This window comes from Arvicanthis niloticus, chromosome 25 (assembly GCF_011762505.2).
Source record: "Arvicanthis niloticus isolate mArvNil1 chromosome 25, mArvNil1.pat.X, whole genome shotgun sequence".
Taxonomy (NCBI): Eukaryota; Metazoa; Chordata; class Mammalia; order Rodentia; family Muridae; genus Arvicanthis; species Arvicanthis niloticus.
In genome coordinates this window covers 563,878-586,477 of record NC_133433.1, presented here as the reverse complement: position 1 = coordinate 586,477, position 22,600 = coordinate 563,878, and the positions used below count along the sequence as shown (strand labels likewise).

The 22,600-nt window shown below is 39.2% G+C and overlaps 2 pseudogenes; both read right to left on the bottom strand.

Moving 5' to 3' along the window:
* The window catches only part of LOC143438322 (protein SET-like), a 55,981-nt pseudogene extending 42,912 nt beyond the window's left edge, over positions 1-13,069 (bottom strand).
* Positions 13,070-20,599: 7,530 nt separating this feature from the next.
* LOC143438366 (ubiquitin-ribosomal protein eS31 fusion protein pseudogene) lies at positions 20,600-21,286 on the bottom strand (annotated as a pseudogene).
* Between the last annotated feature and the right edge of the window lie 1,314 nt (positions 21,287-22,600).

The following is a 22,600-nucleotide window of genomic DNA, read 5'->3' as shown; positions in this document are numbered from 1 at the left end:
ACAAAGGTGATGGGAGTGATTTGAATTGTGGATGCCTCGCTCAAGAGGTTTTAGAAAAGAATATTAATATATATCCTAGAGATCATTCTTGTGGTATTTTGGTGAAGAGTATAGCTGCTTTCTGTCATCTAAAAAAAAAAATCTTTCTGAGGATAAAATGGAATATCAGCTTTAGCAGAGGACATTTCCAAACAACCTATTATAGACTGTGTTTTGTGGCCATTAGTTGCCAGTCTTATGCAGATCCATAATGAAAAGAAGCAAGCTGAGCAAAGGAAAATACAAAGTGAACTGTTGGAGGAGAAAAGGAGCACCAGGAAGTGTGACCATTAAAGAAAAGCCCAGTGCTAAGTGGAATAACAGAAGTGGTGACCTCAGAGCAAGACTCCATCCAGCTAGGCTTCCAAATTGTGAAAAGAAATTAAAAAAAAAAAAAAAAAAAAAAAAAAAAAAACGTTTAGGGCCAGATGTGGTGGTGGTTCATGCCTTTGATCCCAGCACTCAGGAGTCAGAGGCAGGTGAATCTCTGAGTTAGAGGCCAGCCTAGTCTACAGAGCAAGTCCCAGGACAGCTATGCTTAGGATATGAAGAAAACCATCAAAAACAGAAAGCTAACGAAAATGTATTTGAACAAGGGGATCATATTCCAGCCTCAGCAAGCAGCAGAACTTGGCAGCTTTGGCCACATGGTTCTGGCTTTAGAATCCAGGATACAAGAAAGGGGTTGTGGATTCTCCCTCCATGACTAAGGACAGCAGCTGAAGCCAGGCATAAGTCAGGGGTGTCCTTGCATGGAGGCCTATAGAGGTCATAGTGTGAAGTTGTAAAGATGAAGCCTGGATTGCCTTGGAGACCCTGAAATGTTGGAGATACCAGAGTGGTGGGATACCTGCCAAGGAAAGATGCTCATGGGGAGTAGAAACAGACCAAGAGAAAGAAGTGTGTTGCAGTCAACAAAACTGAGAGGCGTTAGAGATATGAAGAATGTTTTGACATCAGAAATGAAGATGTAGTTTGGAGTTTGCCAAGTTGGTTTTCAGTCTTGCTTTGGTCCAGTATTTTCTCACGATGCTCCCTTTCCATCCCTTTGTAACGGGAATGTACATACCCTGTGCCATTATATGTTGAAGGTATGTGATCTGCTTTTGCATTTTGACTTTACAGGGAATTACAGTTAAAAGATTACATGAGATTCAGAAGAGACTTTGAACTTTGGAGTTTTAAACAATGCTGCTACTGTGATTGACTATGGGCACTTTTGAAGTTGGACTAAATGCAGTTTCCATTATGATATGGCAACAAGCCTATGAGAGCCAGGTAGTGGGATACAGTGATTTGGATGAAAATGCCCCCCACTCCCAATTAACCCCATAGGGAGTGGCTTCTCTGGAATGTACCCAGGTACAATCATGTCTGACCTAAGTGAAACTGTTGTTTCTGTTAGGTAACACTTTCTCTCTGGCCCCTCCCAGATCCCAGCAGAAGCCTTAGACATGAGGATGGAAGTGCTGGCCTGTCGGCTCTGGTGCTGTCAGTCCTTCAAGCCTCTCTTTGCCATACCCCAATCCCAAGGTACAGAGGCTATGGAAGCAATTCTGCCATGGTTTTAGAGTCTTAGTGGTAGGAAGTAAACATAAGTCTCTCGGGTCTTCTTTACTAAAATTCTCTCTCCTCTTTCCCTGTTCCTCTGCAGGAAACTGGGCCAAAGAAAAACATACCATGTAAAAGCTATTTGCTATAACTCAAAGTTTGAGCCAGACTTGCTTGCCAGCCTGACTCCCTCAGGTTTAGTTCCAGGTTCTTCCTTGCAGACTCCTTGGTGAAGCAGAAACTTAAGAGTTCTTTGGAAAGTCAGTTGGATGGTGTTTTGCTGGAGCAAACACCTGAAGGAATGTTTAGCTGAAGCAGACACAGGTGAAAGGATGTTCTGTTAAAACAAGCACATGAAAGGACATATGATGAAGGATTCTTTGCTAACATGCATGTATTGCTCCACCTTACATTGTGTGGTTGAGCTGCATTTGTCAGGACTCTTAAAAAAAAAAAAAAAAAAACTTCTGGTGGGATGCTGCAGTTTCTTGCCACTTCCTCAGATGCCCGTTGATTGACAGAGTGATATCAGCTTAGACAGATGCTCATGCTGAGGACACATGACCTGTGGAGGACACATGATGTTTGGAGGGTATAAATGGGACTCAACGAACAGTGATGGGGGCTAAGCTAGGCTTGCTTATAGAGCTAGCTGTACAACACTTGTGGGTCTTGAGTCTTCACTGATCTTCACTGGTGTCTCTCTCAGTTCCTCCTGCTGACTTGTGCAGAGGCTGAAGGCTGACTGTCTGCTAGGTAGTGCCACCGCTGCTGATTCCCGTTTGCTATCCTGATTCTGCTGAACTGGAGTATCTGTGAAGTGTTTGCATGTGGATTGAGCTGCTGCTGATAACCTGTGAACTGAACTGCCGATTTCCAGACAACACAAATGGAAGTTGCTCCAAAGAACAATTTCTAAATAGATCCACTTCCCCCATATCCTTTCTTTTCCACTCCCTCTGGTGGGTAGTGGGATAAAAAAATAAAATTAAAGCCTTTAAGAATTATCATTAAAAATAAGGCTTGAAAAATTAAAAGTTACACCTTAAAAGTTAGACCTTTACTGGTCTAGCAGTAAAGAATTTAGCTGACCCCCACATACCTGTGGAAATTCATAGTCAAGTCTAACTTCCTGAAGGGAACACAGAAAGGTGATGTTTACCTGCATCTTATAACTCGGTAGTACTGAGAAATTGACTAAATTGCTCAGAGTTCCCTAACTAGACAAGTGGCACTTTGGCTCCAGGGTAGGTGTTGTCACCTAAGCCCTGGCTAAGTGTCCATTTCTCAGTGGAAGAATCCATCTCCCATGCAGGTATGACCCTCACCACAAAACCTCTAAGAATGCTACCAGTCATCCTTTTCCTGCTCCCAACAGCACTTTAGAGACTGGTGCATGGTGTGCTTCTCCTGTGGTGGATGAGTATTTCAGCTCTCCCTGTAAATGCAAGACCTCACCTACTAAGTGCTATAGTGTTCCTGGATCAACGTGTTTTTGAGAAGGCTGCGCAAATATCTGTAGTGGGAAGTACTGGTACTAGCATCCTGGGGCCTGCTAGGCATGCAGTCATGCTGATGGATGGTGATGTAAGAGACAAGGCCCACATGAAAGTTCTCCACAGGATGAAATGCAAGGCTAAACCTTGTAAATTGGGAGAATTTACTAAGATAAATGGTTCACACATTGACAGGTTCACCCATGTCTTACAACATACAGAGTCAGCCTAACCAGCACAGTCAATGGATCTTGAAAGTTTTGAAATCTCCTGTCATAGATACGTTTTGTGATGTTAAATGTAGACTAGTCACCCTCCAATGTCCAAAGCAGGGTGATAAAATAAAACCACAACAGTGATAAAAATCTGATTACAATAATTTTGTTCCACGTAGAATCCCTCCAGCCAACTGCTTATCAGCCACCAAAGAAGAAAGGGGTTGACTTGGTTGGTTATCTCTCAATTCAGGCAAAAGGCAGGGTGGGGCAGACTCTGGAGCCTGGTAATGAAGACCTCTCTGTGCTCTTTGTATCCGCTCTTCTGTTCCGAGGTATCTTTAGCAGTTTGCACAATAATAATGTTATGGATACCACACTCACCTATGGAAAAAACACCAACAAGGAAGGGTTAGTCCAACAATGCAAATGTTCTTACAGTAGCAGCTTTCTCTCTCCCAGCCAGAGCCTCTGGAACTGACAGCCACAGAGGTAGCAGACGGTGTAATCCATCCACACTTCATCTAGAAACAGCATCATTTCTTTGAGCTCTCTGGAGACTTAGACTAAAAAAAAGGCCCAAGATGCCTGTCAGAGCCAACAGTGCCTGTCATATTTTATACATGGGATGAAATATAAGACTCTGGGTTCCATTAGCAGCAGGCTTCATTTTCACCCCAGGAAGGTGGCTCTACATAACCACATCTTACTTGTTTTTTCTTATGTTTTTAACATAAATGGCCTTAAAATCACCCCTTCCATTGCCCACACCACAGCCCCAGGCACCTAGAAGCCGTATCATCAGATTTTCTAGTCAGATAATGCAGTATTGAGAAGGCTGCCTATCTATATGGTTGAGGGGTTTTAAAAGAGAAAAATAATAATAGTAAACCTGCAGCCTGATAAAAAGAAGAAGTTTGCTCTCTAGTGGCTGACTTACAAAAGACTCTGAAATCCACACAGTGAGCTACATGAGAAATAGAAGATTTAACAGTGTTATCTGGGTTACAAGATCTCAATAATTCTTCTGGTTCTGTTGACTTTTTAGATTTTTTTTTCCTACACGGAAACACTATATCATACAAAGTGTTTTGTGAATGTTTTCTCTTATTAAAATACTTCTTATCATTCATTAAGTTATTCCAGTTCTAAAGTTTAAGGGTAGTAATTAGGTTTCTGCTGTTTTATTAGTGTGTTGTACTTTTCAAAAGCTCTACGGACTGGTTTAATACCATATAATTAATGTTTATTATAGACACATTGCCCAATAATATAACATCATTAGCTCCTTTTAAACCATTTTTAGATCTTTTCAGAAAGACTATTTAGCATAATTAATATGCTGCTAATTAATATCATTTCATTACTCCTCTTTCTATAATAGCAGCTCAGCTTATAATATTTTATAATATGAATTACAAAATAAGGAAAAGACTGTTCTTTATGCCTCACTGAGAAACCACCCAGCTCCCTTGTGTTTTGCTTTTCTATTTATTCTCCCATGGTTCTGCCTCTTCCTGTCCAAATCCACACTACTTTCTCTGGCTCTCTTCAGTAGGGCCTACCAGAACATGCATAGGCAACTCAGCATCATCCCCGAGGCTCTACGCTTTGACACTTACTTATTAAAAGTAAGGGGGCTTGCACAGGAAGGTTTCACTTATACAGCAATAAATACCTTAAAGAACTATTAGATCCATAATTAATTGTCTTTTTTTTTTTTTTGACAGTGTTTCTCTACATAACCCTGGGTGTTCTGAAACTCTCTATATAGACTAGGCTGGCCTTAAACTCTCAGAGATTCATCATAAGTGGTAGGATTAGAGTTGTGTGCCAGCACACCTGGCTTAATTATTTGCTCTTATTTTACCTAGGCAAGGAGAACCAGGAATCATAAAAAAAAAAAAAAAAAAAAAAAAAAAAGTCTAAGCTCTTCAAGATGGCCAACCACAGAGAAAGCAAAGTACTAGAAAATGTAAAGATTGAATGTGGGGTATCACTGGGGTAAGGGCATTGGAAGAGGTTGTTAGCAAAGGGAATGACTTACATTTATGAAAATTAATCCTAGCTACTATGTATAGAGAAAATGCCACGACAAAGACATGAGACTGACAAAGAACACCTTTAGAAATGGTTTGCAGACCTGCAGCCTACAAAAGTCAGGGGTTTAGAACAAGGCAGCTGGGTTGCAGAAAGTGGACAGACTTCTCTGCCTTATGTTAACGCTGGAGTTAAATGATGCTGCAGCCAAGCTGGGAGCAGGCTTTAGCTGAGCAGCAGTGATGACCACTTAGTAGAATTAGATGCTGGGAGAAAAGCCTGTTGGGAAGATGAGAGCTGGGAGGAAAAGAGTTCTGATCCAATTGGTTGTGGTTCAATTTAGGAGTCCATTCCAAATGAAATGTCAAGTAATCTCTGTCGAGTGGGGATTTCTGCATGACTAGGTCTCTTTGTGTCAGAAATCTGGAGTTTAGAGGCAAGTGCAGATGTATGATTTATGTTCAGAAGAGCTCAGGGTATGAATGGTCAATCTAAGGAGAGAATTTGGGTGGAAAAACAAATAGTCCAAGAGCTGACTGATACTGGGCACATGCATGTTAAATAAAGAAGATATCGGTACCAGCCAGGGAAACTGAGCCAACTTGGTCAGGAGCAAAAAGAAAAGTAGAAGGCCATTGAAGGAACACGAAAGAAGGTCAAGTGAGAGGCATCAAATCTGACAAAACCCAGGTTACAGGTGACCTTGCAGAGCCCATTCAGTGCAATAATAGGGACAGAAGCCCCCTTTGTGTTTGTATTAGTTTAGAACAGTTTAGTTTAAATTTTCCTTCTTAGTGCAAACGTGAAAGACAGAAAAGAATAAGTAACTAAGAACCAGGCTTCTACAGATCAATTGTTTTACTTGCCAATTGTTTTAAGAGACTTTGACCTAAAACCATGTTCTTTGAACATATTTGTAGTCAGAATGTCCAGCAAAAGGGATTCTTGTATGTAATAAACTGAGCTATACTCTGGTTTACAAACAAGTCATCTTCACCATAGATTAGACAGATGGGGAAGTAACAGGAAGATGAGGTGGAGGGAAAAAATAACAAGAAAGGAATAGATTTGAGTGAAGGAATTTAGGAAAACATAGGGAAAGAAGAAGGAAAATGAGGAGAAAGGTGCCTGAAAGAAGAAGCATTTTTTAAGAATTAAAAAAAAGGGTCAAAAACTAAGAAAAGAGAATATTTAAAACTAGAAAAGAGGGGCTAGAGAAACAGATCAGTGGTTAAGAGCACTGGCTGCTCTTCCAGAAGCCCATTAAAACTATATATATGTGTGTGTGTGTATATATATATGTGTGTATACATATATGTGTGTATGTATGTATATATGCATATGTATGTATATATATGTGTGTGTGTATACATATATGTGTGTATGTATGTATATATGCATATGTATGTGCATATATATATATAACTGATACTGATATCTTCTTTATTTAACATGTATGTGCCCAGTATCAGTCAGCTCCTGGCCTATTCGTTTTTCCACCTGAATTCTCTCCTTGGATTGACCATTCATACCCTGAGCTCTTCTGAACATAAATCATACATCTGCACTTGCCTCTAAACTCCAAATTTCTGACACAAAGAGGCCTAGTCATGCAGAAATCCCCACTTGACAGAGATTACTTGACATTTCATTTGGAATGGACTCCTAAATTGAAGCACAAACCAACTGGAATAGATATAGATATAGATATAGATATAGATATAGATATAGATATAGATATAGATATAGATATAGATATAGATATAGATATATAAATAATATATATATTATATATAATGAGAGAGAGAGAGAGAGAGAGAGAGAGAGAGAGAGAGAGAGAGAGAGAAGAAGGGGGTAGAGAGGGAGGGAGAGAGAGGTGAATAAAGTAAATAAAATAAATATTTAATTTTTAAAAAATTTACGTAAGTAGTATTATTCCTAGTGGCATTTTCAGACACTTGTTATTTTACTAACTTTCTTTCTTCTTCTGTGTTTACCTGCCTCTCCCCTCCCTAAACAGTCCTACCTTTCCCATTTCCCTTATTAGACCCCTTGTGTCCTGTTATTCTTCCCCTCTACCCTGTTCCTATTGACTTCTGTATTTATCTTGCTCCCTCCCTGAGGAGAACTGCTTCTCCCAGTCTTCCTGATCAGATTATTTGGGCAATGCTATTCCTCCTATCTATCTACCCCCGTCCTGGCAGTAGAACTGTTTTTACTTTCCTTGTTTCTGTAGTTACTACACGCTGTATGTTCACATCTGAAGAGTTACATCTAGGAGACTCCAATAAGAGAGAACACATAGGTTACCTCAATCAACACAAATTTTCTACTTTCATCCACTTACCTGCAACACTCATAATTTCATTGTTTTCTTTTTACCACTGAATAGTATTTCATAGTATGTATGTGCCACATTTTCATAATCCATTTGCTTGTTGAAGGACATTTAGATGGATTCCATTTTCTAACTCTTGTGAATAAAGAACACCATGAACATAGCTTAGCAAGTATCTATGAAGTAGGATATCAAGTTTTCTGGGCATATGACAAGGAGGGGTATAGCTGGGCTGTATGGTAGATTCATTTTTAGTTTTTTGAGAATTCTTCACACTGATTTCCATAATGGTTATACCAGTTTACAAGTCCCCACCAATGATAAATAAGGGTTCTCCAGCATTTTTTTCTGTTATTCTATTGATCTTTGCCATTCTGACTGAGATATGAGGAAATCAGCAGGTTTTGATTTGCATTTCCCTAATTACTAAGGGAAAATAAACATTTTTGAGGTATTTCCTAGCCATTCTTTTAGAACTCTCAATTCAGGTCCTTTATATATTTTTGATATTAATCCTCTGTCAGATGCATAGTGGGGCAAAGATTCTCCCCTGCTCTGTGGGCTTCCTCTTCTCCTGATCGATTGTTTCTTTAGATATGCTGAAGCCTTTTAATTTCATCAAGTCCTACTTGTCAATTATTAGCCTTAAATCTCAGGCAAATGGAGTCCGATTCAGGAAGCCCTTTGCTTTATTGTGTAGGGCGCTGCTTATGTTTTTCTTCTAGACACTTCAATGTTTCAGGCCTCCCTTCTAGTTCTATGATTCACTTAAAGTTAGTTTTTTTTAAACAGGGTGACAGTTATGGGTTAATTTTATTCTTCTGCATGTGGGCATCCAGTTTTCCCAGTACCATATGTTGAAGATTTTCTTTCCTCCAGCTTACATCTGTGTCATCTTTGTTAAATATTAAGTGGCTGAAGTTACATGTACTCATGTTTGGGTCTGTAATTTTGTTCCATTTGTTGATCTACATGTTTGTTTTGGGGCTCACACTATACTGTTTTTATTAACATGGCTTTATTATGGATCTTAAAATCTAGAATTATAATTCTTCAGCATTGTTCTTTTTGCTCAGGATTGGGGTGGCTATCTAGAGTCTTTTGTGGTTCCATATAAATTTTAGAATCTTTTTTTTCATTTCTGCATAAAATGAAATGGAGATTTTTGATTAGGGTTACTTTGAATCTGTTACTAGATTTTGAGAAGACGGTCATTTTCACAATATTAATTCTACCAATCTATGCGCAGGAGATCTCTTCCTACTTTCTAGTGTCTCTCTCTATCTCTTTCTTTATAGGGTTTACCGTTTTCATTGTAAAGGTCCTTCACATCCTTAGGTTTATACCCATGTATTTTGTTTTCTTTGAGGCTATTGTGAATGTACATGTGTCCATGATCTCCTTTTCTCTGTGTGTTTCTTTTAATGTATAGGAAAGCTATTGATCTGTGCAAGTTGATTCTGAATCCTACCACACTGATGAATTTGTTTATCCTTTCTGGACTTTTTCTGGTAGAATTTTTGGGATTTCTAACGTATAGTATTGTCTTACGCCATATTCTATTGCTATGAAGAAACACTACATCCATAGCAACTTTTATTAAAGAATGCATTTAATTGGTTCTTGCTTACAGTTTCAGAGGTTTAATCCATTATCCTCATAGCAGTGAGCATGTGGCATGCAGTCAGACTGGTAGCTGTAGGTTCTACATCTGTGTCCAAAGGCAGCAGGAAGAGAGAGAGGCACTAGGCCTGGCGTAGGTTCTTGAAATCTCAAAGCCCACCCCTAGTGACACACTTCCTTCAACAAGACCTTACTTGCTCCAACTCCTGTGGAGGTCATTCTTATTCAAACCACCACAAGTATATCATCCTCAAATAGAGATATTCGGGCTTCTCCTTTCATGATTTGTATCCCTTTAATTTCCTTCTCTGCCTTGTTGCTCCAGCTAGTATTTCTAACACAGTGTTGAAAAGGAGTCAGGGCAGTGGGCATCCCTGTCTTGTTCCTGATTTCACTGGGATTGCTTCAAGCTTTTCTCCATTTAGGAAGATGTATAGCTTTCACATTGTAGATATATGTTATTTCTAGTGCTACATTCTCTGTAACTTTTATTATGAAAGCATGTTGGATTTTGTCAGTCTTTTCTGCATGCATTGAGATTATCGTGTGATTGTCTTTCAATCCACTTAAGTGGTTTATTAGATTTATTGACTTGCATGCGCTTAACCATCTCTACAGGGATATTCTCAGGGATGAAGCCATTTTGGTCACAATTTATAATCTTTTTTTATATATGTCTATATTCTGTTTGAAAGGTTTTTAACTAACTATTTTTTACTCTATGTTCATCAGAGATACCACCCAGTAGTTTTAGTCTGTTGTATTTTCACTTGGTTTGGGTATTACAGTATTACTGGCTTCACAGAAGGAATTTAGACGTGCTCCTGTGCCAATTGTGTGTGTGTGTGTGTGTGTGTGTGTGTGTGTGTGTGTGTGTGTGTGTGTAGAATAATGGTTCTCGACATTCCTAATGCTACAACCCTGTAATATAGTTCCTCATACCATGGTGACCCCCAACCATAAAAGTACTTCATTGCTACTGCACAATTATAATTTTGCTACCGTTATGAATCATAATATAAATGTCTGATATGCAGAACATCTGATATGTGACCCCATGAGGGTTGCCACCCACAGGTTGAGAACCACTAATATAGAGTTTAAGGAGGGTTGGCTGTAGATTGTCTTTGAAACTCTGGTAAAATTCTGTGAATCTGTCTGGCCCTGGACTTCTGTTTTAAGCTGTAAAGGTTTTTTATTACTATTACAATAACCTCCTGTATTATGGCTCTGTTTATGGTATTGTTCTCTTCTTTGTTAGTTTAGATAAATCAATAAATTCATCCTTTTCTTTAGGATTTTTCAACTTATCAGAATGCAGGTTTTTGCACCATTCCCTTATAATATTCTGATTTCTTTTTGATATCTGTTATGTTTCCCTGTTAATTTCTGGTTCTTTTAATTTGAGTCATCTCTTTCTTTCCTTTGGTTAGTTGGGCCAAGGATCTGTTAATTGTCCTTAACTTTTTTTTTCTTTGAATACACATCAATTTTCTTGTAACAAAGCAACTTATATACTTCATCATTTAAAATGAGTATCTTTTTCCTTCCAGTGAAAACCAAAAAGAAAAAATTAAAATAAAAAAATTAAAAATAAAGTTACAATGGAGAATGTCAATTCCAAATAAAACCCTTCAGCTTCTGTTGATTCTCCCATTGAGTGACAGGGCTTAAGTTATTGTTAGGAGAGAATTTTATTTTAAAAGTGCCACCTTAAACTGCAAGGATGTCTGCTAAGCATCACAATTAAACATGTTAAAGGAGAAGCCATGTTGTCAAAATGCCCACTTAACCCACCTCCCAGACACCTCAAACCCATCTTTTCTGAGCTTCTATACCTTCCTCCTTTTTCCTTTTCCTTTTTTATTAAACAGGGGAAAGTAGACAGACACATGTTGGGAAATGCTGACTGTATTCACCAAGAAACATAGTGTAATCTCTGAGCCCAATATACAGAGAAAGGAAAAAAGCTAGAATTCTATGCACTACTACCCAGGATTCTAGCACCCTCCAACCTCCAGCACAGCCAAGGTAGCTGGAGAGCTTTTCTTTTTTGCCCACAGAGCACGGTGGTAGTGTTGAATCCACAGTTTTAGGGAAAAGAAAGGATAAAAATGAATTTAGAACAGAAATGTGGAGATTCTTTTTCCATTGTATTTTCCTCAAAGTATCTTCCCCCAAATAAGTTGAGTATCATTGTGTTGAGAGACCTCAAAAACAGGGTGACTGAGCACAAGAGGGACAGAGAGGAAAATGACTGCAACTTGTTCCCAGGGACTGGAGAAAATTAAAAATAAAATAAATAAAAAGAAGGCTGGAATACATCAGTCTTCTGTGCTGGTCATTCTTGCCTTCATCCTCCTTTCCTTCCTTCCCTTCACCATCATCTTTATGTTCTTCACCTTCATTCTCATCCCCTCTTTCATCAATATCTCCTCCTCATCATCACCATCATCATCATCACCACCACCACCACCATCATCATCCTTCCCGTCCTCCTTCTTTCTCTCCCTCTTCATCAACTATATGGGGAACTAAATAGTACTTAAAGGGATTTGGCCAAATATATCTTTGGTGACCTCTCTTAACTTATCTGCACCTATATCAGAATGCTCAGTAAATCAGGCTGTTGCTGCCCGTACTGCCCGTTCCGGTCCGAGGGTCAGGGTCTAGCGAGAGAGAGAGAGAGTGGGGATAAAGGGGAAGAGACGCGAAGAATGGAGACAAGACAGAGATTCTGATCAAGTCTCGTTTATTGAAGGGAATTCTGAGCTATTTATAGGCTTTTGCCACGTGCCTTGTAGGCGCGTGGATACCACGTGCCTTGCAGGTGTTGATATGACGTAAGCCTTACAGGCGTCTATAGCGTGGACAGCACGTGCACTGCAATGCCTTGCAGGCTTGGATAGCACGTGCGCCTTATAAGCATGTATGGTGTAGATAGCACGTGGACAGCACGTGAACTGCATGTCTTGTAGGCGTGACTACCACGTGCACCTTGCAGCTGGGGCCAGTAAACAGCAACACAAAATATGTGGGATATCAGAGTGTGCTTCCGCTGTTGTAGGCTATTGAAAACCAAATCTTTCGTCAGGGTATATGGTTCCAGATGGCTGCAAAGTTGATCTAGCCGCTTTCTGCTAAAGTCGGCTCCCAACATCAGGCAAAGAAGCTCCCTGGCTCTTCCTGCTGCCTCGTCCTGCTGGCCTGGTATTCTGCATTCGACTTGAGCATTTTGTTAAATCCTTTCCAGATTTCCACTTGATCTTGGTGGACTTTGCAGATGGGTCACTACTCTCATTCAGATGAAATTCTTTGGAGAGAATTTTACTTTCAAAGTAAGGATTTTCACCAAATAAAAATCTATTCTGTTACCAGATTGAATGTCTTCAAATTCTGTCCTTTCAACTCTGGTAAAATAACACAGAGCTTCTTTGTCTTCCTTCCCAAGCAGTGCAGACACTTGTGAACAGCTGACAAATGTTGTTATCACAAAATTTGGAATTTTGGCAATCAATTCTGACCTCTTCTGAAAAAAATGGTTGGCAGAGTTTATTATATTTTTGTTCTACTTTCAAAAGGTCCTCACTGGCTTGTTCATTAAGTCTGTCTATTTCATTTTGTAATTCATCGATAAATTGTCTCTTGCTGTTCTTTTTCTCCCTTCGGCAGGTAGGGAGAAGCCTATTGTCCTCTAGCTTTGGGGCATAAGATGGTCTGGGCTTCTTGGGCTGACACAGGATTTCAGATTGCCAATTGGTGGCCATGGTACAAGGGAGGTGGTCAGGATAGGTAGGCCAGAGCCCCGATGTTCACAACAGGAAGAAACTCACAAGAACTCATCTTTTCAAAGAACCAACTCTTAGGTTTCTTGGAATTTTTTATTGTTTTGTTTCTATTTCATTGATTTCTGCTTTGATAGTTATTATTTCTTGCCTCATACACTGGGTTAGAATTTTATTTATTCTTGCTTTTTCAACCTTTTGAGTTTCATCATTAATTCACTTACTTGTGCTCTTTCTGATATTTAATGTAGGCACTTAGGGCCATAAACTATTCTCTTAGAACTGCTTTTAACATGCCCCAGAGGTTTTGTGTTGTTTTCATTTTTATTTATTTCCTGGAAATTTTTATTTATTTGGTTTCATCCCAGAAATGCAATTTTCTTTAAATGTGTGCTAGTTAGTTTTTGGCCAACTTGACACAAAGAAGATTCATCTGAAAAGAGGTAATTCCCCCATCAGATTAGACTCATCTGAGAAGAGGTAATGTCCCCTACCAGATTGGCCTTTATACAAACTTGTCAGGCATTTTCTTGGTTACTGATTAATGTGGAAAGGCCCAGTCCCTGTGAGGAGTGCCATCTCTGGGCAGGTGTATAACAAAGCAAATTGACCAAGCCTAAGAGAGCAAGCCTGTATGCACAATTCCCCCCTGGTCTCTAGCTTAGGTTCCTGACCTGCTTGAGTTGAGTTCCTGTCAGCTTCTCTCAACAGTGTAGTTGGTTGAGACAGGTAAGACAAATATATCCTCTCCTCCTCAAGTTACTTTTGGTCATGGTACTTTTATCACAAATAATAGAAGCCTGAGACAGTATGAAAATAAATAAACATAGTATACCATGTTAATAGACTTAAAGACAGGAATAATATGATATCTCATAATGTAGGATGTCAAACACTGCTGGGTGGGCCTTGTTTTTGCTTAAGTGTGATTTTACACCTTCGTCCTTCCCTTTTGAAATAAGAAATCATTTATCTTTATTCGAAAGGGGCCACAGTTAAAATACTTTGATTTTTTAAAAAAGATTCTAGAGTTTTAAATTGTTAATATTTTTTAAAGACCTTGGTGCTTTCCTGTATTTTACATTGGGATAGTAACAGAAGACCTTGGAGACAAGACAGGAAAGGTTATGGTTTAACAGTGATGTGTTTGTGTGTCAAGTTGACAAGTCGTAGACTTGTGATATCTAATCTTAGTTATCACCTTGACACACCCAGGGAAAGGTAACCTCAGTTAAGAGTTGCCTCCACCAGATCGGCCTATGAATACACATCTGTGATGCATTTTATTAATTGTCATTTGATGCAAAAGGGCCCAGACCATTGTTGGCAGTACAATTCCAGGCAGGTTGGTCCTGTGCTATGTAACTAATGTAGCTGAATGTAAGTCAAGGAGCAAGCCAGTAAACAGTGTTCTTCAGTGTTTTCTACTTCAAGATCCATCTTAGAACTCCCACGCTGGCCTCCCTCAAAAATGGACTGTAATCTATAAAATGCAATAAATCCTTTCCTTCCCAAGTTGGGTTTAGTCAGTATATTATCACAACAATAGAAAGTGAACTAGGGCAGTAATGGTATCTAGAAAGAAAAATAATTATAGAAGAAATTCCATTAAAATTACATAGTTATTGTATGTTTTTAAAATATAAGCAATGAGCCCAAGGAGAAAAATTAATTCATCACTTATTTCTATGTAGTTCAGATGAATATAATTATGAAAATTATTATACAATGGTGGCACACAACTTTAACCCCAGCACTGGGGAGGCAGAGGCAGACAGATCTCTGAGTTCATGATCATCCTGCTCTACAGAGCAAGATTTCCAGGACAACCAGGACTATACAGAGAACCTCTGGAGAGAGAGAGAGAGAGATGGGGTGGGGGGGGCAATGAGAATGAGAATGAGAATCTGTATTTTTTTACTGGGAAACAGAAGACCAGAAATACTGTTTTTCCCAGTCTACTATGATCCCATCCCTAAAGAAGCTGAATGAGAATCTTCATCCCCAGAATTTCTCATTCAAGCCTCAGCAATGCAAACCATAGGGGAGTGTTGCATTATTGCATTATTGGTTAAGAGTGTTTAATGCTCTTCCAGAGGACCCAAGTTTGGTTCCAAGCCCCTAGTTCAGGCAGCTCACAACCATTTATAACTCCAGCTCCAGAACACATCATAAAAATTTTAATCATTTTTAAAAATATATAGTAGAAGATTCTAGTGGTTACTCTATATTACAGATGCTTTGACTGCAAACAAAAAGGAGGCTGCCTCAGGGTTTAGCCATTAGTTATAAGATGACAACAGCATCCACCCCCAGTCTTTATGACTTTCAGTAAAATCTGATTTCCCTCAACACTTACAAATTGTATTCTTCATGGTTTTGAGTGTTTGCATTTTTTAATTAATTATTTTATTTATTTACATTCCAGGCATTGCCCCCCTTCTGGTCCCCCCTCCCACAATTATTCATCCCATTCCTTCTCTCCATTGCCTCTGAGAGAGAGTCCTTCCCTTCTCCCCATCTCCCAGCCCCTGGGTATCCCCCTTCCTTGGGGCCTCAAGTTTCTCTACAGAATTAGGTGCATCCTTTCCAACCAGACAAAGCAGTCCTCTGCTACATATTTGCAGGGTCCTCAGACCAGCCTGTGTATGTTCTTTGGTTGGTAGCTTAGAATCTGGGAGCTCCCAGGGGTCCATGGTTAGTTGATACTGTTGGTCTTCCTATGAAGTTGCCAACCCCTTTAGCTCCTTCAATCCTTCCCCTAACTCTTCCATAGGGGTCCCCAACCTCAGTCTAGTGGTTGGCTATAATCTGCATCTGTCTCAGTCAGCTGCTGGTAGAGCCTCTCAGAGAAGAGCCATGCTAGGCTTCTATCTGTAAGCACAACATAGTATCGGTACTAGTGTTAGGCTTTGGTGCCCACCCATGAGATGGATCCCAAGTTGGGATAGTCACTGGAGTGTTTGTATTTCAAAATGACATCAAGAAGAACCAGACACAATGATAAAAATGTCCAGGTATAGGGAGAGGAGCAACTTGCACAGATCACTTGATTTTCTGAATGTTCCAAGCCAGATAAATGTGTTCAATTACAGCACCTGAACAACAGCATAGACACCGTGTGTTATATGCAGGCATAGAATCCTAATTTACTCTCAAAATTATAATAGATTCTCAATGAGTACATGATTCTAAATTCTAAGGAAAAGAGAAGATTAAGAATAGGCTAGGGACTACACTTACGTGTAATGAATGGAGGGGAAACCCATGTCATTTGAGATAGTATTCACATCGCAACTGTTGCTAAGGAAACCACTTCCTATTCATGCACTGAACATAGTTCCATTTTTTATTGTTACAAAGTGCACAATGCAACAATTAAATCATGAGAATGAGAGCCTGGTAATATACTTGGAAGATAGTCAAAGCTCTAAAATAACCGGGAAGTCATTAATGGGGTTACCTTTAGGACTAGAGACCAAGGTGCACTTATCACAGAAAAATCCTACTTTCTCTCTTTAGTAGTCACCACACAGCCCAAGTTACAGAGTAAACGTCTTTCACAAACGCCATAGAATACCAAAGAGGTCTCTTTCTGTGTCTCTCCATCAAGCAGGGTGGTAGAAGTCATCCCTCATGGAATCATGCAAAATGGGAGCAGACAGAACCTTCCTGCAACCTAAGAATACCGTTAAGATCAGAAAACCTTGCCAAGGTAACATGTCTACTTCATGGCAAATCTGTCTGATACCCAACATGGAAAAGATAATTCAGGGAGGACTGCCTGGCAGCTATAATCCAAAGACTCAGAAATCAGAAGTGAAACAAGTTCTGTAGGTCTCTAAAGTTGAACTGCCCTATATCACAGAATTCTATAGAAAGTTTCTTTTTTATTCATACTATAGACCTGAGCAGTCTTGACTTATTGCTTAATCCACCAATAATATTTATGCAGCACTCACTATGTCCAAAGGGACACTGGAGACTTCACTGAAACAAACTTGATGGCAGTACTTGTTCTATTCTCCAGACACCCGAGGGCTGGTAGGACCATGTCCCCAAGGCTTTTCTTTTTCAAATTTATTTATTTATTTATTTATTTATTTATTTATTTACATCTCAAGTGCTGCCCTTTTCCCAGTTGCCCCCTCACTGAAACTCTACCCCCAGATGCACCTCATCTGGCAGACACTTGATGTATCAGGGTGGAGGAATACCCATGAAGGGCCCAAACCTTGTCTTAAGGTTCCAGAAACTAATGCCCTTTCTTTTCCCCTACTCTTTTCAGTTCCTTTTCTTGCTGTTTTTTTTTTTTTTTTTCTGAGTTATCATCCAAGACACAGCCCTGAGCAAAAGACAACATCCAAGAAACAACAAAAAGAAGGATATTGACTTGGGTGTGATAACACGACGGATGAGTTAATTATGACAAAAATGACTCTTGTGCCAATTTTGTTTTCTGATGTTGAAAGTCCAAGTTGTACCTAGTTATGGCTCATGAGTGTAAAGGTAGCACTTGAGAGACAGAGGTAAGAGGCTTGCTGAGAGTTCCAGGCCAGCCTCAGCTACAGAATAAGACACTATCTTTTCAAAAAGAGAGAAGAATTTAAATGAATTTTAAAACTTAAGCTGGATTGGAGTTACCTAATTTTTCCCCTGCTCCAACAAGAAATTCCTTGGGCTTCTTTACTCCTTGAAATGGTGGCATTTTCATAGATGCCTCTTAGCAAACTGATACTTATTCAACAGTCTGTTAAAAGTCCATCATTCTAGGGCAGCAGCCCTATTATGATACTGTCTAGAACCTGTGAGTCCTATCACTTTCCAAACTTCAGTCATCAACCACTGACCCATTAAACAACCCCCCCCCCCACACACACACACACATATACATACACACACGGGCACATACACACTACAAAATACCTCTGCCTCAACCTTCTGAATTTTTTTTTAATTCTAAGAATTATGTTCTGCAAGAAAAAATAATTATGCACTTGAAAGTAAATCTAATTGAGATTTTACTGGGTTGAGTTTATTTTTTCCCCTTTGTGTTTCCAAGCCTAGATAAGGATCAATATAATGAATTCCCTTTATCAGCATACTGGGCAATGTCTCAGTGTATGAGGACATCCTGGATGGTAAGGCGAAGTAAGAGTCAAGGGTATGTCCAGCTCCTTCATTTTCCTACCCCTGTGCCTTTCACATGGTAATATCCATAACCATGATACTATCAACTATTTGTTTCAAATAGATTTCTAATCATTTCTAGTCATATGCTCAAAAGCCTGATCCTAATATTTAGTAAGCATAGAGAAACCAGGTGTATAATCTTCAGATGTGATCAGATAACCAAACTTTCAACTTATAAAACCATTCAAGTATATCTAATAAAAATTATAAAACAAATTCTTCAACAGAAATTGTCCATAGGAAAGTATTTTACTATTTTTATCTGGGTAATGATGTGATTTATGTCCTCAAAGTTCACAGACTAAAACTCAATCAACAATTCAACAGTACTGGGAGGTGAGTAAGGCCCAGTGGAAGGTTTTTAGGTTTGAGGGCTTAATGGATTGATTTTGATTATATGAAAAGACTTAAGGAGTAGGGGAGAGAAGTTGGTTTGTAGAGATATTGATTGATATATACACATAAGGTCCTGAGTTCAGTTCCTTGGTGCCCATGTTAAAAAAAAAACAAAAAACAAAAAAAAAAAAAAAAAAAAACCAAGCATGATAGTGTGCACTTGTAATTCCAGAGCTAAGGAATTGAATGGATCACTGATGATAATTGGGCATTTAGCACAGTTGAATCTATAAGCTCTAAATTCAGTAAGAAACCATCTCTCAAAAACTAAGGCATAGAGAACTGAGAAAGACATCCAATGTTGACCTCTAGCCTTCACCTTCATGAACATATGTATATGTGCTCACATGCACACATGTACATGCATAGACACATGCACATGCCCTCATATGCATACACAAGCATACATTCAAACACACACACACAGACACATGCACACATTCACAGATAGACACACACATGCACTCACATGCACAATACACACATGTACAAACACATGTATGCATGCACACACACAAAGAACTTGAAGCCCACACACACTCTTTTGTTCTCTGCTATCTACCCCTTTCTGATGTATCAAGAAAGCCCTCGCCAAAGCCTACTCCTCCATCTTTGTGGTGATGCAATATTCTGAAAATACCCTTATACAAGAAACTGAAATTTTTGCTGGTCCTCACAGCCAGTGGTAATAATACACCTTGAAGTCACTTAGGCTAAGACTGCTGGCTTACTCTGTACTCAGACTGTTTGTTTAACCTGAGTTTAATGTAACAACCAAATTTACTCGCCTTGGATTTCCCATGCCATCAACTTTTAAACCTAAGCTAACAGATAGCTGTGATTTTAAGTTGTGTTCTCTTTCATGCCCCTGAGCGAGATAATGCATATAAATCATTTGCTGAAAGTAGCAAATACGGAAACTGAAAGCCACTTCCTAAAATCTACCGTAAAGGTGGAAACATGGACACTAGTAAACTATGATGTTTGTTATAGGGTTAGTTGAGATCAGTTGGAGTCAGTAACTTAATCCCTTACAAATCTCCATCATAGATTTCTGTAAATTATCCCATTCCTCCCCACACCACCCTGTGATTCTATCTATGCCATTCAGTAAATACAGAGAAAAGCCTTTTGTTAGAGATAGACACATACAGCTCATACAACAGGAAGACAAAGTAACTTGACCCACACAGACACCCATAGGGACAGACACAGACAAGCAGATTCATAAAGCAGCCTTTGGGGAGGCACATATCCAGGCGCATACCAGAGACAGAAAGGGGAAGACATGGAAAGCATAAAGTAGAGAATTCAATCTGGATTCCAAGGGGACATGTGCTCTTATTTCTTTCTTTTGTTTTTTTTTTTTTTAATATTCTTTTTTTTTATTAGATATTTTATTTACACTTCAGATGGCATCCCCTTTCCCCATTCCCCCACCCCCACCCCCTTAGGAAACCCCTATCCCATGCCCCCTTTTCCTTTTTGCATTTATACATTTTTTAAAAATAATGTTAATCATAGGCTTTATAAGTTTGGAATTGTTCAATCAAAGGTGTAACCCACTGACCAACCTAGATATAACAACTATCTTTGACTGGTGGAGATACTTGAACATCTGGCTCCCTGTCTCCCCCCTCTTTCTCTCTTTCATCACCTAGCTTCTCCTCTCTTTCTTCTTCTCCTCTTCTTACTCCTTTTCTTCCTCTCAGTACTCCTCCTACCTTAGCTCCTCCTACACATCACCCTTCCTGTTAAAATGAAACTTTTCTCTCAAAATACAATTAGAGCATAATTATGCCAATTTGTACCAGTGAGGTACAGGATAGTCCTAATACCCAGTCCATCCTTTTGTTGACTAACCAGCTCCTCTGTCATCTATTCTAACTAAAACATTTAGTTCTGAACCTGGTTTTAGGATGAATGTCAGCTGACGACCATCCACTCAAATCTTTTCTCTTAAGGTCAATAGCTATATGTTTTCAACCCCATCAGAAATCCAGAATGACTGAGTTAACTATAATTGTGGGAAGCACAAATCATAGTTTCTAAAACTTAGCCAATTTATAGAGACCTCTGAACACCTTATTGTTTGCTTGGTTGGTTTGTTTTTTTCAATTCTTTCTTTTGATGAACTCATACACAAGTACTTGTCTTCTGGTTTGCTGAAGCAGTAAGTCAGACAACAAATGCCTATGGCTACCCATGAAAACTCCAGCATCACATTCATCAGAAGGACTCTCTCGATGAAGTCAGCTGATTTTGCCATTTTTATCCACTTTATAGTATTTCAGCACAGCCAACTTGACCTTCTTTTATGATTATTCTTCTTGGGAGTGGTGTAAGACTTCTTCCTTTTTGTTTTTTTATCACTACCATGAAGTCTCAACACAAGATGAAGGATGGAATCCTTTTAAATGTTGTAATCAGACAAAGTACGGCCATCTTCCATCTGCTTACAGGCAAAGGTCTACCTCTGCTGATCAGGAGGAATTCCTTCCTTATCCTGGGTTATGGCCTTTATGTTTTCTATAGTGTCTGAGGGTTCAACCTCGAGTGTGATGGTCTTCCCCGTAAGGGTCTTCACAAAAATCAGCATCATGGTAGTGGCTCCACCTGCATTCAAAAAGAGATGGATAAGACCCAATGACACTGATGAGAGCAACTCATAAGGTCACTAGCCAGAGCCAGGCCACAGGGCACACACACCTCTTACTTCTTTCTTCATGTAACATTGATGCATTATTGGTCACTTGAAGTTAATCACGAATGTAAATAATACATACACATCTTGAGCTTGCGGCCTCCAGATTGGGAGAAATAAACTCCCTTCTTTAAAAAAAAATTTTATTGACTCTTTGTGAATTTCACATCATGCATCTCAATCCCACTTACCTCTCATCCTTCACCCTTGCAACCTCCACCACAAAAGAAAACAAAACAATAAAAATATAAAATAAAACAAAACAAAATCTTACAATCGAAGCTGCAGCATGTCACAGTGTGTCACACAGTATACCCTTTTGTGTGGTGCAGTGTCACAGGTGAGAAGGAGATATTCCTCTATCTCCATCCCGCCCTTCACTACCTGCAGCAGGCAAAAGAACTGATCCTGAGGGCCCACATACATACCTCCACCAGAGTCAGCTCTATTGTGCTGCCCAAGCAAGGTGCAGGGCCCACTCTCCCAGATGCTACAGTCAGAGAGAAGTAACCCTCCAGTCTTTATAAGTTATCGAGTCCTAGGATTTCTGTTGTAGCAACACAAAATGGCCAACACCAATACAAATTTGCATGTTTGAAAATATTTTCTCTAGAAGAAGGACTAGTCGGGAAGGGATCAACAAGAATGGTAATGGCAAAAAGGAGGTAGGAAGGATGAATACAATCAAAATACATTGTATAGCTAATATAAATACATTGGATAGCTAATATATGATAATAAAATGATGCAAAACATTTCCTTATGATATTAATAATTAATATTTATTAAGTTTCAAGTTCTTTGTCAAATAAGCTAATACATTTGATTATTTTGTCTACATTTCAATAGGGGAAAATAAATAAGCTGTTTTCTACTTAAATATTAATTTTTTGAAATTAGCTCATTTGACTTTTCATCATTTTGTAAGAAAAGATTATACTGGGTTAAAGTACTTGTTGTACAACCCTGGTAACCTTGTTCCATACCTGGAACCCACATAGAAATCTAGATACAGTAACATACACCAGTAATCCCAGTACTTCTATAGCAATATAGAAGACAGAAACAAGAAAATTGGTCAAAAACTCCTAGGTGGCATAGCAGGAAAAAGCAGAGAGACTCAGCCTCAAGTCAAGTGGAAGAAAATACCATTCCTTGCCTGAAAAACTCTCTTCTGACCTCTGTGTGTACTATAGCACGCACGCGTGCACGCGCGCGCG